At 33.0% G+C, this 18,395-nt stretch overlaps 1 protein-coding gene across 6 annotated transcripts in view; it reads left to right on the forward strand.

The window, feature by feature from the left end:
- Positions 1-18,395, forward strand: part of LOC106884484 (activated Cdc42 kinase-like) — a 244,007-nt gene that overhangs the window by 36,790 nt on the left and 188,822 nt on the right. Inside the window, exon 1 of one of the 6 annotated variants that reach the window (XM_052972236.1) lies at positions 12,000-12,018. The exons of the other annotated variants lie outside the window; for them this stretch is intronic. The gene's annotated coding sequence lies outside the window, so the exon portion shown is untranslated. Of the gene's footprint in view, positions 1-11,999; positions 12,019-18,395 lie in introns of those variants that run through there. 6 annotated transcript variants of the gene reach the window in all.

Raw genomic sequence — 18,395 nt, forward strand, 5'->3', positions numbered from 1 at the left:
TATATATATATATATATATATATATATATATATATGTATGTGAGAGAGAGTCGGGAGGCTGTTATGAACATGTTGGAGTGGAAGCTCTATGATCTCTCATGGGGTTTCATGGAAGAATATTTTTGCAACAAACTCATCCATTAGTTATCATTTTATTTCTCTCTTGCAAGTGTCTTGGATTGTCGCATGCAAATTCTTTGCATTTTCTACTGGATATTTCTTCATTAGTCTCACTGCTATTTGCTGCTGGCTAATTAGCCATACTGATGTCAGTATAGAAGGGGATCTACTAGAACTGTGCCAATGATGCTTTTTGTCTTGAGAACATGAACAAAGTTATGCCATTTCTTGGTAAAACAATATTTTCATCTTGGAAGGAAAATGGAGCCATGAATTCAGTCTACAGACAGATTGAAACTATTTAACATTACTCTTTGAACTCATTGCATACAAAAAGGAGTATCCCTTTAGTGAAGTTGCACCCAGTTCTGAACTGTTATGAAAAATTACTTTGTTTTTAAAATTGATAAAGTTTTAGAGGTAGAAAAGAGCAGTCCTGTATTCCTTGTGACATGTAGATTGGTAACTTTTGGTCTTGAGTTCAAATCTTGCCCAACTAGTTTTGAGGTTGACTTCAGTGTTTTAGATCAATAATCATATTGCCTTGCCTCTTCCTGTAAAAATGGTCGTGTGACAAGTCAAAAGAAAACCCTATTTTCATATGTTAATATAGATATGTATGAAGTTAATGCAAAATACGTGTTTTTTTTCTTGAATAAAGGAAAAAGTATTTGTCTGGAAATCCTTTCTAATACAACAATAATTGTAAAAAGGAAAACAAGTAACGAGAAAGAGAGAGAGAGAAAGAAAGTTTATCCCAGTTATTAACGTATCTGTTGTAAAAATTTTTTTTATGTATTTCTGTTGTTAGCTAAGGAAGAAAAGCTCTGTTTTATACACACACACACACACACACACACACACACACACACACACACACACACACACACACACACACACACACACACACACACACACACACACACACACACACACACACACACACACATATATATGATCTCATATCAATTCAGTTTCCACAGTATATGTGGAGAATTGATGGATTTTTCCAAGTCTATATTTTGGTTATTGAAAGCTTTGCCAACAATATCGAATCAATAACAGAATATCTGTGTAATTTAATGTACGTTGGAATATCATTTTAGAATGTTTTTCTCCACCCCTTCCCATTTTCTACTATATTCATTCAATGAAAGGAAAAAAAGTACTAAGAATAACACAAGTCAAACCATATCCAAACTACAGTTCCTTGTTAGAAATGTCTTTGAATTAAATATCAAATATGTATTACAATAAAAACAACTCTTTTTTTTTTTTTCAGGTTTTTACATCTAAAACTTTATCTACAATACTTTACTGATTTCTTGCTTTTAGTCTTTGAGTTGATATCATTCTTGAATGAAGAATAAACATATATTTGTTTATTTATTTTTCCAAACTGTTTTATCATTAACCTCATCAATCATTGCAAGAATGTAGTTTTAGTTTGAAACAAAAATCTCTGGCTGACTTACTAAAATGTAAAAATATCCCTGACGCTAGTGAACATATAATGTTTGCAATTTAAAGAAATAGGAATTTTAAATCTCTCTATATATTCTATTTGTTTTACTTTATCTTAGATGGAATGAGTATTGTATAGTTATACAAGTAATTACCAAAACACATACTCCAATCAAAGAAATCGGTTGCTTTCTATTCAGAGTACTTATTGATGATTATTCAAATATTTCATCTGTAGAGAGACTGAAGTTTCTATTGAACTGATTCTATCAAATAGTAATCTACCCAACTACCATTAATGCTCTCTTATTTATTCATTTTGGTATCTTTTTAGCATCTGGTTTAATAATAAGATTAATCAGTAAAAATGTTAATTTTCCACTTTCCCTCTCTTTCCTTCAGTTTATTCTATTTTCTAAAAATCTATTTTCTGGGTTTAATTTTGTAATTTCCTTTTGCTGCTTGTCATGTGTCCATCTTACCATCATTATCAATAGCTTTTAAGTCATTACAGTTAATCTAAAATGGCATTTCTTTGTATCACTGTCTAGGTGTGTTGGATTTTTCTGCAAATTTATGTATTTACCTGAATTTTTACAGCAGATCTTTTATAGTTCAGTGTTCATTTTCATAAATTATCTTTGAAGACAATATTGTCATTCTGATAAGATAAATTGAGGTGGTGAAGCTTTTATGTAGTTACTCGATCTGCTAGAAATGACAACCAAGTCTCCTTCATATCACTCACCATTAAAAAAAAAAAAGACCTGTGACTTTTGGGAGGTTTCACTGCTATTTCTATTGTTTGTGCTTGTATAGTTGATAAAAGGATATAAATAGAATGTATTGAAGAATTGATCAGTAAAAGATGTTCATGATGTTTTAGCCATGAGTCAGCAACAATCACAGGTTCAAATAGAATCTTATATATTCAATTATTATCTCCTTTGGCACAGCTTGTGTTAAAGCTTCATTTTTTTTGTTTCTTATTTGCAACATAAAAACCAGTTAATAGTACCATAGATGTTGGTGTTGATAGGAACATTTGCTTGTAAAATATTTTCACTAAGAATGTAAAACCTGTCTATAATTTTATGCACAAATAGAAGAAACAAATGTTAGCATCTCTCTCTTCCTCTCTGTATATGCATGTATACACACACTCAACACACACACACACACACACACACACACACACACACACACACACACACACTGATGTGATTTTTCTCTGTGATGTTGAAAATGTCTAACCTATAATGTTGGTTTGGTTGGTGCTAAAGTTTACATAGAGAGAAGTGATTAAAGCATTGACATGATAGAAACTTCAGGTTGCGTGAGGTTCTGTAGATTAGATGAAGTATGGAGACACTTGCCAAATGCTGCTGGCATATTGACCTTATTCTCTTGGAGTTGTTGGATGACATCCAATTTTATTATTTTCTAATTCATGAAATAACAGCAACTGGGTCAGTACTCAATGAAGTAAGCAGTGACTGGTTTACTTTTAGAGATGTGTTTTTTGGTGAGCTCCATTTTGGGTTTTTTTTTTCACTGAGATAGCTTGCTGTCTGAAGATGAGAAAGTGTGTGTGTGTGTGTTCTGAGTAAATAGCAGCATGCAGGAATAAATAAAATAAATAGCAACTGATAACACCAGAAGGGAAATAATCTGGCAAATTTTAGATTTCTCCGTTATCATTTTGTTCACTACATTTTATTATTATTATTATTATTTGATAACAGCTGAATATTGGTTGATAATTGAAATAGGTTGCAATTAAATTGTTTTCTTCTTTTCACTTGTGCATCATTAAAACTAGGTTTTGCTTTTGTGGGCAAGAAGTGTTTTTTTTCTTTTTTAATTGTACTCCCCTACCTCAAATATTTTTGTACAATGTCATGTAGTGTTTTCCTCTGTAGGGCTTCTTTTACAATTTCTCACCACATTGAACTATATATTCAATTAATAAATAAGATAAATAAATAAAAAGTAACAGTAATGATATTTTCTTTGTCCCTTTTTTCTAAAAATATTTGTTGAACAATAATGTAATACACTAACTAATGATGAAATCAAGACTAATAGAACCCCATCTGGCATGAGAGAAGATTTTAGACAAAGATGGCATTTGTCAATAGCTCCAAAACTATTGCAAAGTTGTAAGAGATAGATGTGTGTGGTGTGTGTCCCAACCCTAAGTCTGATGCTCTTCTCTGTTTCAAATTATAACATCTAATATCAATATCCAAATTATATTATCAATGCTGTAATATCAATCTCCAGATTATATTAAAACAAGTGAGACTGGCACAAAGTTTATCACAAGTTAATAAATCATGAATTTTAAAGTATGGAAAAATTTAAAGATTTTATTGATTTAAGTCCTTCCCAAAGTATATTTATGTTGTTGGTTCACATAAATGTATTTTTTTGTTTTTCTACCAGTCTTTTGCCAACCTTCTTCATCTTAGGTTTACTTGGCCCCCCAACCAGACAGGTATGGAAATAAATACAAACATGCGCACACTGACGTTTACACACACACGACGGGCTTCTTTTGGTTTACAGTCTAATAAATCTACTCACAAGTTTTAGGTTGGCCTGCATCTGTAGTTGACACTTGGCCAAGGTGCCTTGCAGTGGGACTGAATCTGAAACCATGTGGTTGGGAAGCAAACTTCTTAACCACACAACCAGGATTGTGCCTATACACACGCATACGATCCATACAATGCAGATGGATGGCAGAATTGGTAGAGCATTGGATTGAATATTATGTGATATTTGGTTACACCATTTATGTTCCAAGCCTAAACCCTACCTGGGGGCCGCTTTGATTTCCAGTCTTGTAAAACTCTGTAAAATTCATATTTGAGTCAATATCCAGAAGATGGTGCTACAGTATGGCCACAGTTTTGATGAGTGAAAGCACTTGAAAAATAAATGGATATGTACAGAAAGAGAAATTGCAATAGATAGGAATATCAATATTGCGTAGTGTTTTGAAATGGCTTCGGTTAACCAAATTATTGCTGACTTATTGATTAATCTGTATTAATTGATTTGTTAGGCATATTTCATATACACAACCAATTATTGAATAGTTAGATATTCTGCTTTCCAAAATTGCTTTATCTTTATACATTTAACAATTTTAAATGGACTCTTGTTGCTGTCTAAACCTACTTTGTTGCTGCTCATTATTTTCTGTCTAAAACTGACTACGAAAGTATCAATGGAGGATAATAATCTTTATTGATTAAGACTTTGTTGGCTGTTTAGTTAAGTAGATGTGTATATAAGAGATTCTTGAATGCATACACACATTTATGTGTGCACATTCACATTCAGATTCACACACACACACATTTATGTGTGCACATTCACATTCAGATTCACACACACACATTCTAGCACACATTCATACATACACACAACATGCACGCACGCACGCACGCACACACACACACACACACATGTGCATACACGCATGCATACACATGCATGCACACACACACACTATCACATCAGTTCTTGGCATTTTAGATCACATCATTATAGATAAGTTTATATGTTATAACTATTGATTAAAAGGGTGTGTGTGATGAGCTGGTATGATGAATATACATTTTTCTAAGAGGCTTGCTAAAACTATGGATACAGCCCCCTCTTCCAGACCAAATCCTTTAAAAGATAGGATGTAACAGTGTCTCACAAAAGTGAGGACCTTACATATTCTACACATTCTTTTGTAATGCAAATTCATCATGTCCATGTTACTTCAAGAAAAGCCATTTTTAGATTGAACAAGGCTTTGTAAGTTACATACTCTCTTGAGATTTTCATTTTTCTTGGCCTCCAGTTATTCTCTTCATACCTATGTCCTACATATCAAGGTGTATCACAATTTACCCTCACCTATTTATTTCCATTTTACATCATTATCTATGCTGTTTTTATTACCTTTTCCTTTAGCATATTTGATAACCAAGAAACAACAGCTGGGTGTATAAATAGTAGTTTTTAAGGCCAAAGCATGAAAACATAAACTGATATAGATTAGAAATTATGATAAAATTATGATGGAGTGTGTGTTTGTGTGTGTGTATGATGGTGTTAGGGAGGAGTTCTCTGATAGAGGAAGATAATATTTCAAGGAACTTTTTTCTTTGTTTTCTCTTTTTTTTTGGTAATTGGTTTTCATTAATTTCTGTATGTTGGTAGACTGTTACTTACTGCTGGCTTTACTAAACCTGGAACTCATTTCCTTTACATTTGTAGCTGCTGTAATTGGAGGGAAAGTCTATGAATTCTGTCATGTTGTTCTAGTCACTTTAAAGAATTATTTTTTTAAATAAGTATTAGGGTCAACTAAAAATTCTTCAAGGCAGTGCTGTTGCATGGCCACAGTCTAATACCTGAAACAAGTAAAAAATAAAGGATAAAACATTACATTAAAAAGTATTTCATTTTCAACTGACCAGATGTAACTCTTGAACATATCTGTTATTGATCAAGTTTAAGGGGTTGGATTGCTCTAAAGTTAGCAAAAGTCCTTAATGTTAATTCTGAAGTGTATATTGATGCTTCATAGGCAATGAATGTCTGGCAATTTGAGGATTAGATTAGCAACCAGAGAGAGAGAGAGAGAGAGAGGGGGGGTTAAGGAACCTAAATGCATCGTTGTTATTTACCAGATGTTTGGTAAATTTGGACATGTTATTTACCAAATGAGAACAAGGAACAATAGGACCTCTTTCTTATAGTCTTGAAATATAATTGTCATTTAAAATTTTGGAAAAAAGAAAAGAGCAAGTGTTTTATTTTTTATGGCAACATAATTTTTTTTCTGAAAATAAATAAAATATTTTCAGTATAAACATGACTTTCTGTTTTCAACTTTAAAACAATGGACTGTTGCTTATTTTACACTAAGTCTTGGAGAAACATAATATTTTTCCATTCATGATATAATTTAGATTTCTGCTCTTTTTAAAACAGAAATTAATGAATAAATATATCAGTTATTTACTGAATTTCTAGTCTTCAATAAAAGGCTTTTAGTGCTTCTCAAAAGCCTTAATGAAAATATCTGCATATCTATCCACTAATGTAAATACGCATTCATTCTCATTCCATTGCCACCACTATTCCTGGCAACCATGTCTACTGAAAATATTTACTTGCACGTATACTGGTTTAGATTAAGGCCTGATAGAAATGCGTGTGTAGTTGTGTATGTATGTACATATATGTTTGTTCTGTTGAGTGTGCATTTGTGCTGCATTAATGGAGAACCTACTTTGTATTTCATTAGAAGATTTATGAGAAAATTAAGAAGTAAAACTCATTAACAGTAAGGAGTGGCTGTAAAATAACTGTTAGACCAATGTGTACAGTTTTGAAACTTCTCTAGAATTATATACTTTTCATTGATTTTCATGACATGCTTTCAGGATTTTGAAGATATTTTTTTATTCATTTATTTTTAGTCACCTTTCATTTACTCGTTGATGAGACTAGTAGAAATTTTAACTAATAGAAATTTTTACACTCCTGATAAGAGCAATTGTTGAAGTGCTAATAAAAGACAAGTTACTTTTTTAAAAACTATTTCTTTAGAGTTTTGGGAATTACTCTTTGGTACCAATAAATCTTTTATAGAAGAGACTACATTATTAAGACCAATTTTGAATGTTCATGTGTGTATATAGATTGAATGTCCACTTTTTCTCGCGTGCACATACATTTGTTTATTTATCAAAATATTTCATTTTCGCAGTAACATTAATTTGTACAGTGTATATTTACACTGCTGCCTTTCAATTGACATAACCACCAATTGTTTTCAGGTGTTATATTTTGCATACATAAACACATTTACACTTAAAATCATCGCTTATCCATTATGCTGTTGTTATTGTTGTCAATGTTCAGGCCACATTGACTGCAGTGGTCTCACCAGTTTAGAAGGGCCTGCAAAGCCCATGGGTTGTGCCCCTGTTTTCCTGGATTAACGTATAAGGAAAAGGAAAACAAAATCATTTTAATTTGCTCAAGTTAAAACGGCTGAAAATGGAAATATTCATCTTCACTACCACATCACACTGGAAACAGGAGATAATTATGCAAATATTTCCATCTAAATAACAACCCGTCATTATCTGAGACTACAAACTAATGATGAAGAGAAAAAAAAAGCAAGAACAAAATAATAAAGGTAGAAAGCAATTATCAGGCGTACTTTATAAAATTATGGTCAAGATTTGTTCTTTTATTCATCATGGTAATCTGAAGGAGAAAAGTAAAAACAAACAAAATGTGAAGAAAATTTGATTCCCCCCCCCCTCAAACTATTTGAATAGAATGAAAAATAATCATCAAAACTGCAGCTGTTAACAGTGTTTTTTTTTCTAATTGTTATATTTTTTGTTTGGTTAAATTAGTTTTGAACAATGAAGGCCTTGAGAATAATTTCTGAAAATAGAGCATTGTTAGACTTGCAGAGAATTTTTGAGAGTAGACCATTGTTAGACTATTGAAACTATTCAGCTGCTCCTCTCTTCTCATCTCCAATGCCTGTTTGCCATATCAATAAATTAAATACCAGTTATATACTGGTTTACATTGTCAGCTATAGCCCTTTACCTGACAGAAGCTGATCTTAGGATTATTTGGGGGTAACATATATTCATTTTATACAAAAGTAAATTGGAAATTTAAAAAAAACAAAAAGAAAAACATCAGTATGATAACAGTATTTCTGGTTTTCAAAGAAATTCAGACCCAAAATCTATTATTGAGGGGTAGTTATTGAAGGGTAAAAGAGGAAATTAGAAAAAAGATCATTTAATGATATGAGTTGGGTCATCTCCAATCAGACTTGTTGGAATTAAAAACTTTTATGTGAAAATTTTTAATGGCTTTTTTTTTTGTCAATATTTAATTAAAAAGTGTAGAAAAAACAAATTTATGATCAAATTTTTGTGTTCTTCTTTAAGCTGTTTTCTTTGAGGTATGTTTAATAGTTATAGCTGTGCGTAGTTAGTCTTTATAATCAATTTAAGCTGTATTTCAACTGAACTACTTCATTACGATAATCATGTCACATAGAACCACTCTAGGCTGTCAACAGAGTTTCTTAGATATTCCAGCATCTGTTACTCTCATGAATTTAATCCAGCATCCACTTTCTGATGCTCTCTATTCTCTCATATACTCACTTTCTTGTACCTTGACAATACTCTCTGTTGTCACAAACATCTTTTTTCTTTCCAGCTACTTCTACTCACCCTTGTAGTGCAGGGTAACCATGTATCTCCTCTATAGCAAGACACCTTTGCCTGTCTCTCTTTCAGTACCTTGGCATAAAACTGCCTCGCTCTCTATTATACTCTCATCCAGTTGAGGGCTGCTTTTCTTTGTCTTACAAGCTGGTGACCTGATTAGTGCCAATGTCACGGATAAAGCACCCAGTACATTCTGTATAGTGGCTGGCATCAGACTATTCCAAAACTGGCATTGGAGATCACTGTGGTCCTTCAGCTTGTCAAAACCTGTCAAACGATGTAACTCATGCCAGCATGGAAAACAGATATTAAATGATTATGATGATATTGTCAATGACATCACTACACTACTGAAGAATTTAGATTTTCAATTCACTTGTGATGTATTCTTTTGTTTTAGAAATGGTCACTAAATTAAACAGTGTGTGTGTGTTTTTTTTTATTTTAAAGACAATTGTGTGTGGTTTAATTTCTGTTTCTGTTGAAATACATGGCTTTTGTTTCAATTACTTTTGAAAATAATGAAGAATTTAGCAAAATAATTTTGTCACTATTAAGATAGCATTTATAATATCATGAAATTTTGAAGGAAGGTTTTAATTTGGATCACTTGAAAACAGGAAGTTTGTATCCAAAAATCAGGAGCAGTCTCAGGTTGGTTGAAATCAAAAGAGTTGAGGAAGATTTCACTGTTATTTCTAGCAGGATCAGTGACCACATAAAGGCTACCTTGTTGGCTTGTGCTTCTGCTTTGTTGATTATGCTTCAAGAGATTTGGTAACATGGAAGACTGAGACCTTTGGCCATTTATTGTGCTTGAGAAGACATGTCAAGCTATGGCCAGTGCCGGTGACATGTAAAAGGCATCCAGCTGTTGACGCCAAGTCAAAACAGACTGGAGCCTGGTGCAGCTCTATGGCTTACCAGCCCCAATCAAACCATCTTACCCATGCTAGCATGGAAAACTGATGCTAAATGAAGAAGAAGAAGAAGAAATTTATTTATTTATTCTCCATTTGATATTATGTTTCCTGTCCTGGACATGTAATACACTTTCAGATTTATCACATTGAACACATTTCCTTTTTCTGATTATAAATAATTATTAAGATGAAGTATCAGTACCATTTCTCCATGTTTGGAACCTCTAAAGATAACCATTTTGCAAATGAAGTTTCTACTACATTGATGGTAGGCTTTTGAAGTGACTAATCTGTAGTAATATGTTCTTCTTATCAAATAGCTAATGCTTCATCTTGTCAAATATCTCAAACAGATCAGCTGCACCCACGGTCATAACTGATGCACTCAGACTTCACCCCAGCAGCTTTCGCTATAATCTCACTGAATTAAACTCGTTTTTATTTTATGGTCTACTTTATCATTGACGGCCACAATGCCATTAATTTTACTAACAGAAAATAAAATCTGTTTATTTCTCTTGTGAAAGAAATTCAATATATACTTTTATGACCTTTTCTTTTTTAAGTTTATAAGTCATCTAAGCAATACCAACAGGAGAGAATGTTTCTTTAATTCTGTAGAATCTAGTCACAGACACTTTTCTTTACTTAGAAGGTTATCAGTAATATATTGATGTTTTCAGAAAAGATAAGTGTAACACGAGTAAATTAGTTTATCTTGTAGGGCTGCCTGTTAGGTTTTGATAATTTCCACCAGCTATTTAAAAAATGTGTGTGTGTGTGTTTCTTAGGTGAGCTAGTTCTTAGAATTTGAAGCCCAATATTCCAGGCATCTTGTGAATAAAATAAGACGGTTTGATTAGTAACAGTGTTTAATTTGGATATCATGTAATTTTTTTTTATCAGTCCTTACATTTTTGCATGTTTGTTATTTACCAATTAAACACTATCATCATCTTTAGTATAATATGGCTCTGAGATTATCAAATTCATAGTTGCTATATAATTACCCCTGCTACTAAAGCACTAATTCTGGACAGAGAAATAAAGGTGGAGAGTCATACATCATCATCAGTGTTATGATTGCATGAAGCTCTACTCGTGACTTACAATATGTTAGCCACCAGTGGGCTCTTGTCTTTGAGAAATATCAAGAAGTACACAATCTTTCAGGATGATAATGCACCAATTCACACGGCTAAAGTTGTTACTGAATGGCACGAGAAACATTCTAGTGAAGTTGAACATCTTATCTGACCACCACACTCCCCAGATCTCAATATTATTGAACATTTATGGTGCATCTTAGAAAAACAAGTAAGGAGTCAATATCCTCCACCATCATCACTACAAGAACTGGAAACTGTTTTAGCTGAAGAATGGACAAAAATTCCTTTGGAAACAATTCAAACTTTGCACGAGTCCGTATCTCATAGAATTCAAGCTGTAATTACTGCCAAAGGTGGTCCTACCTGATATTAAAATAAATTTGTTTGAAACTTGAAGGTGTTTCCATTATTTTGTCCAACCCCTGTATCTTTACTATTTAGGCTAATAACATTTCCTGTTGTGTTGCACTCATCATATTATTTATTAAGGTCAAAGTAATTTAGTCAATGTATCCTTGCTATAGAGAATTTTACACCAGAGGTGTTTATATACAACTTCCTTTTGCTGTCTTTAAATTCTCTTTTTTTTTTAGATAGGGTCATTGAAATTTCACTGGTCTGGTCCTTAGCGAGAACTTTTGATTTTCAAAATTATTTAAATTGATTGTGAGTTGAGACATTGAGGTTCTAGTGACATTTGACATAATAGTGATATTTAGTTGGCCAGGTAACAAGGTTAGCAGTTCCAGTGCTTGAACTTGAGTACTACTTGTTCCAGAGTGGTCCTTTTAATGAAAGATGACAAAAAATTTAGGTTACATAGTGCAGATGTTAGCTTGTCGTGCAGGTTTTGCTTCTGTTGAGGTCTGTTATTCATTGCTAGTCGTGTCTTGCTGTATGCATGACTGTCAAATATTAACTAGGTTCATTGACAACCAGTCAGGATGTAGTTTATCTAGTACAAAATTTAGCCGTTGTTTGAGGGTCATGTAATGAAGTGGTGGTGGGGGAGAGTATTGAAACATTGTGTTTGTTATTATAAACATGTTCAGTTGTATGAAAAGGGTAGGAGAGTAGATAGTTGCCATGACTCCTATATCAAGAACTGAGGTAATCCCTTTGTGTATTATCAACATTCTGTTTATTTATAAATTTTCATTGGATTGTGTAATTAGTGCTTCATTAAATATTTAACTTATTTTCTGTTAACAATTTGTAAAATAAAAAAGTCTCCAGTTTTAACCAGTCTGTCATTTACAGATATTTCTGTCAGTTTTCCAAAATGGATAATTTTTGCTTTATTTATTGTTTATCGTTTTATATTTATTTTGACATGTTGGTTTTCGGGAACAACATGTAAACATACACAAACATGGAACTTTTTTTCCCCAGACTGAATAATTTGAGAATGATTTGATTACTGTTATTTTCAGTGCCAAAATGTAATTAGGTAGGAATATGTTTAATGAAGTAATTAGTTTATTCTCGTGACCAATGTTATGATAATAAGCTACTTTTAGCTTTGTCTTCCAATCCTTGTTATGTGTTCTTTCATTTTAATTTGCACTCTAATTTTTATTTTCTTACACGTATCTTCACCGTTTAATTTGATAGCATTTCCTGGTGTGTTGCACTCATCTTGTTATTTATTAAGACCAAACTAGTTTAGTCAGAACACTCTTGTTATTTATTGAGAACTGCCTTTCACAGTGGTCTATTGGCAGACTTCCAGAGATATGGATTAGTAATATTTCAAAAGTAGGCATATAAAACTTGGTAGTCCTATACAGATGGGTGAACATATGAAGATAATCAACGTATAAAGATGAACCTGCTTCTAGAACAGTCGAGATGGATTGGAGTATTAACCCCATCATGGCGTTCAGTCATAACCGAAGGAAATGTATGTATATAGGAAATGCGTGTGTTTATAAGAAATGTATGTATATAAGTATATGTGTATTTATAAGTATATAAACAAACTTATATAAATTTACAGGCTTTGCTAAATAATTTTTACCAATGCCAAGCACCGCTAGATTCCTCCAAGATCTGGTTTATTTTTTTATTTATCATTTAGGAATATAATACCTTCAGACATCCACAAAACAAACCTATTAAAAAAAGAAGGAATTGATTAACAGTTTTTTTTTTTTTAATTCTATTAATTTCAGGAACATAAAGATTTGGTTTATTATCCCCACCCCATTTAAGCAACTTACCCAATTTCTTTCAGAATGAAAACATATGAATTGATTGCTTAAACATGTTTCTGTTGATTGATTACTCTGTTGATTGATTAACTATAGATCTGATTTCTTCTTTTTTGTTCTTAGACTCTTAATTGAGACTTTCTTGGGTTTTTGTTTCTTTGACATTGTTAGGTAGCAAGTACAATCCAACATGTTATTGTGGTTGTCATCGTTATGGCAGTGAGCTTGTAGAATTATTAGCATGTCAGACAAAATGCTTTCTTCTGGCTCTTCATGTCCTGATTCAAGTTCTGCTGGGGTTGACTTGGCTTTTCGTCCTTTTCAGGTTGATAAAATAAGAATCAGACTGCAGTCAATATAATTGACTGTACCCTTCCTCCTAAAATTGGTGGCCTTGTACCAAAAATTAGAAAGAATCATTATTGCCTTTTATTCATTTATTTTTAATGAAGCCAAACTGTTGGCGTGTATTTTCTTCTTAATGTTGTGTTGGAAAGTAATATGAGAAAAGAAGTTTAATTCTCGCCCTGAGAAAGGAGAAAAAGAAGACAAATAGGGTTTTCTCAGTTGTAACTCTTCTGTAGATGAATGGTATTAACCAATCACTGTATCTCCATACCAATAAAAACACACACACACACACACACACACAGAGGATATTTGTACACGTGGTATTTGTACTATTGACATGGGGTTGAATCTAAGCCCATATTTACTGTTAGATGTAAAAACCACTTTACATACATATAACTATACTAATGTCACATTTTTGTTCTCTCTCTCCCTCCCTCTCTTGCATACACAACACTTATTCTCTTGTAAACTTGCTTAAAGACATGTTTAAACTTGTATTCTCCATTCAATCATGGATTAATCTTAATTCAGTTGAACTGTTTCTTCAGACTGACTCTGTCTGTCTGTCTGTCTGTCTGTCCTCCAAACTGGTTAATGTTATTAGATGAAAATAAGTGGACAATATGGTTTGTTGTTGTTGTTGGGCCTTAGTTCAGCCTTGCCCAAACAGACCTATGATTATAGACATTCTATCCATGATCATCCTGTCTTGTTTTCACAAATAGTTTGTCTAGTACAACATTATCCAATGTATCCTTCCTTTAGAAAGATGACATGGTGTAATTTGGGTGACATTTGGCTGCTCTTTCTAGATCAAGCACTCGTGTTTTGTATGTTCATTTTGAGTTGTTCATTCTGTTAGAGGATTTTTGTTTATTTCTTCAGCATCAAAGTTGGTAATTAGCTAGTTTCTAGTGGTGTGTGGAGCACATGACCTGAAGGACTTTATGCTTTCTTTCTGTGAGAGAAGAGGAGTTATTATAATAATGGCAGATTCATTCATGCATCAGACTAAACACTTAGAAGCCTCTCTTCTGACTCTTTATGTTCAAACATCCACTAAAGTCAACTTTCGTCCATTTTGGAATTGAGAAAATAAAGTATCAATCAAGTACGGGGGTGGGAGGGGGTGATGCAATTGACTATCCACTTCCCCCAAAATTTCAGGCCTTGTGCTTTTAGTAGAAAGAATCATTATTATTATTATTATTATTATTATTATTATCATTATTATTATATTGTCTTTTTGTTCTGAGTTCAGATTCCACTGAGATCGACTTTGCCTTTCATACTTTTTAGGGGTTGGTAAAATAAGCACCAGTTGAGCACTGGGGATCAGTGTAATCAACATACCTCCTCACCGAAATTGCTGGCCTTGTGCTAAAATTACTACTACTACTACTATTATTATTATTATTGTAATAATGTAAGCTTTGGGCTAGTTCAGTTTGATTTTTATGTTACATTATTTATAATAGTTACCATTTTAAATCATTTGTCACCTGTAATATCAGACAGAGCCAATGTATAGACTTTCGTTCACTGAAATCAGATCCAGTGGCTGGTTTTCATTTTGGACTCTCTCATTTTTTTTATATGATACTCTTTATGTCAGTGACCTTTCAGAGCAATGTTGGATTAAAAGCTACAGTAAATCTCTGAATAATTGATAGTCACTAATTTAAAATGTCATGGCTACTTCAGTTGTTATTCATTGTAAATACAGGATGGAATTGTTTCAATATCATCATCTGTTTTTTTTGTTTTTTTGTTTTTTTTTTGCTTTGAAATGGGTCACCCCCTTAGAAAAAAAGGGGGTGACCCATGAAAGTGTGTCTTTTTGGGTATTGGTGTTTCATTACATTATCACTATTGACATTGTTGTTAGGTTTGTCTATTGAAATAAATTGAAAAATGAATTTAGTGATAGTTTAGTGTTTTTGAAAGTATTATATGAATACGAATGTTGGAAGTTCTAAGATTTTCCAATGTAAAGTGATACTAGACATTATAATAATGATTTGAGAGTGGTAAAAAGAAATATACTTACAACTTCTGATCCAAGTGTCTTGTCACAATTGTGTGGTAAAAATAGCTACATGATTGGTTTGTGGCCCCTCAGTCAACCCGGTTCTGTGTTTTCTGGTTTAATGTCTTTTATCATTATTTAAATAAATTGTAGGGGTTAACTTTGCCTTTAATCCTTTTGGGGTTGAAGAAGTAAGTATCAGCTGAACACTGGGTCGAAGTAATTGATTGGCACCTTCTACCGAAGTTCAGGTCTTGTGCCCATCGCAGAAAATATTATTTCAATAATTGATATTTGATTTAAATAATTACTTAAAATTTATTCAATGTTAAATCCCAACCAGGCTGCTGCTGCTGTTGCTTAATGATGAATATCTTATACATTCTCTTTTGAGGCTTCCATATTGGAATAGTAGTTACTTTATTGGTTTGGTTTGGTAAAATGCTCTCAAAAAGATTTAAGATTTCATTTCATTACAACATATAACATAAGATGGATAATAATGGATTTATTTTGCAATATTCTATTTGTATCTCTATAACTCAACTGAAATTTACTTTGCCAACCAATCCCACTTGTTTCTTAAGTTAATAACCAAGTTGAACTTTACTTCAGAAATTAATATTTTTATCTTAAATTATGATCTTTGTTTTAGTTCAGTGATTATCAATGATATAGTTATCACATCTTGAGGTAGAACAAACATTTTCCATGTTAACTGAGATGAACTGAATAGATAATCATTTAATTTTAGTATCTGTTTTTTTTTCTTTTTTTTTTTGTTCACCCTCCCCATAAATCTACAATTTAGAAGTTTTAATAATTTTAGGGAAAGCAATTTATCAGCCGGAAGAGGATTATTAACTGAGTTTAATCTTATCAAGTTTGTTGTCAGCTGGTCTGTTAGCATTCAAAGCATTGAATACTAAGATAATAATTGCTTGTACAAAGAGTGCATTCATAAAATGTTGGCAGTAGAACAATGAAATCCTCAATACAGACGACACACAACAAGATTTTTCAGATTTCTATTGAAGAAGATATAAAGTGTAAAATGTCATTGTGCCCTTTCGGTTGAACTTTGGCCAACTTGCACTCTCTTCAGTTTGAAGTTGACCAAAATCTGATTTTGTGATGTTTTGTGTAAAGAGATGTAAAGTTGAATAAGATTTTATGATGGTGTGTGTGTGATGGCATTTATGTTAGGTTAAAACTGTATGAATCTACCTCCATCAGTCTGAATGATATTGCCCCTGCTATGGGGGATGTGATTAACGAGATTTTAAATTTTAGAAAAGTTCAACTTTTATTGTTGTTGTTATTATTACTAGAAGTAGTAGTAGGAGTGGATGTTAGTAATTGCTGTGCAGTAAGAAGCTTGCTCCCAACCATACAGTTCCAGGTTCAGTCAGATTGCATGGCACCTTGGGCAAGTATCTTCTACTATAGGCCAGGACCTACCAAAGCTTTGTGAGTGGATTTGGTAGATGGAAACGGAAAAGAAGCCTGTCGCATGCGTGCACGCGAGACATCTTTGTGTCAGTGTTTGTCTCTCACTACTACTTGACAACCAGTGTTTGTGTGTTTATGTCCCTGTAACTTAGCAGTTTGGCAGAAGAGATGAATAGAATAGGCACCAGGTTAAAAAAAAAAGCACTGGGACTGATTCATTCAAGTGCAATTCTTCAAGTGGTGCCCTGTATGGCTGCATCAAATGACTGAAACAAGTAAAAGATATTATTATAGATGTCGCACACCATACGATGTCATGAGGTTGTTGATTGAAGATATTGTATCTACGGGGAGTTTGTACTGTTTGTCAAGTCACAACAAGGACCTCAGACAGACAGTACTTTATGCATTATGCATTATGCATGCAGTTCCAAATAATGCCAACTTTTGCAATACACCTAGATTTTAGGGTATTTCTAAAGTTTTCAGATGTATTTTTTCAGATTGGGTAGTATGCTCTGAAGACAATAGGGATAACCTTTATGTTCGACTCTCGTAGCGGTTATCCCTATTGTTAACGGAGCATTGGGTTCAATACTACCCAATCTTAATAAAAATCTAAAGTTTCCAGATTTATTATTATTATTATTATTATTAAGGTGGCGAACTGGCAGAATCATTAGCATGCTGGGCAAACATGCTTAGCGGCATTTCATCCATCTTGACGTTCTGAGTTCAAACTCCACCAAAATCAACTTTGTCTTTCATCCTATAAGGGTCGATAAAATAAATACCAGTGAGAAACACTGGGGTCGATGTAATTGACTAGTTCCCTCCCCCCAGATTTCAGGCCTTGTGCCTTTAGCAGAAAGGATTATTATTATTATTATTATAGTTCTGTGATTTTCCAATGTTGCTATAGTTTGAAGTTGGAAATTATATGCAAATTCTCTATTTCAATATGAATAAATAAAGTTTTGATCTTAGAGTAAATTTATTGCATATTAGTTGTGCCAGTGAAGTGGTTATTTGATCAGACTGTGTCTATTGAGGGGTTCACTGCCTTTATAAATGTCAGATGAATGAGTGGTTGACTGCCTTTATTAGTGTTGCTTGTATAAGTCTTTGAAATATCCTGAATATTCATTTCAGTTGCTCCGTTATAATGTCATGTTATCTCTAAAGGTGATAATTTAACAAGTTTTATAATCTTGTATGACTCTTTAAAATATCTTCATTTCAATTGTTCCACTTGAAGAAATGGAAAACTTGTGACCTTGAGATCATCATCATCATCATCGTTTAACGTCCACTTTCCATGCTAGCATGGGTTGGACGATTTGACTGAGGACTGGTGAAACCGGATGGCAACACCAGGCTCCAATCTAAATTTGGCAGTGTTTCTACAGCTGGATGCCCTTCTTAACGCCAACCACTCA

Source organism: Octopus bimaculoides, chromosome 12 (genome assembly GCF_001194135.2).
Source record: "Octopus bimaculoides isolate UCB-OBI-ISO-001 chromosome 12, ASM119413v2, whole genome shotgun sequence".
Lineage (NCBI taxonomy): Eukaryota > Metazoa > Mollusca > Cephalopoda > Octopoda > Octopodidae > Octopus > Octopus bimaculoides.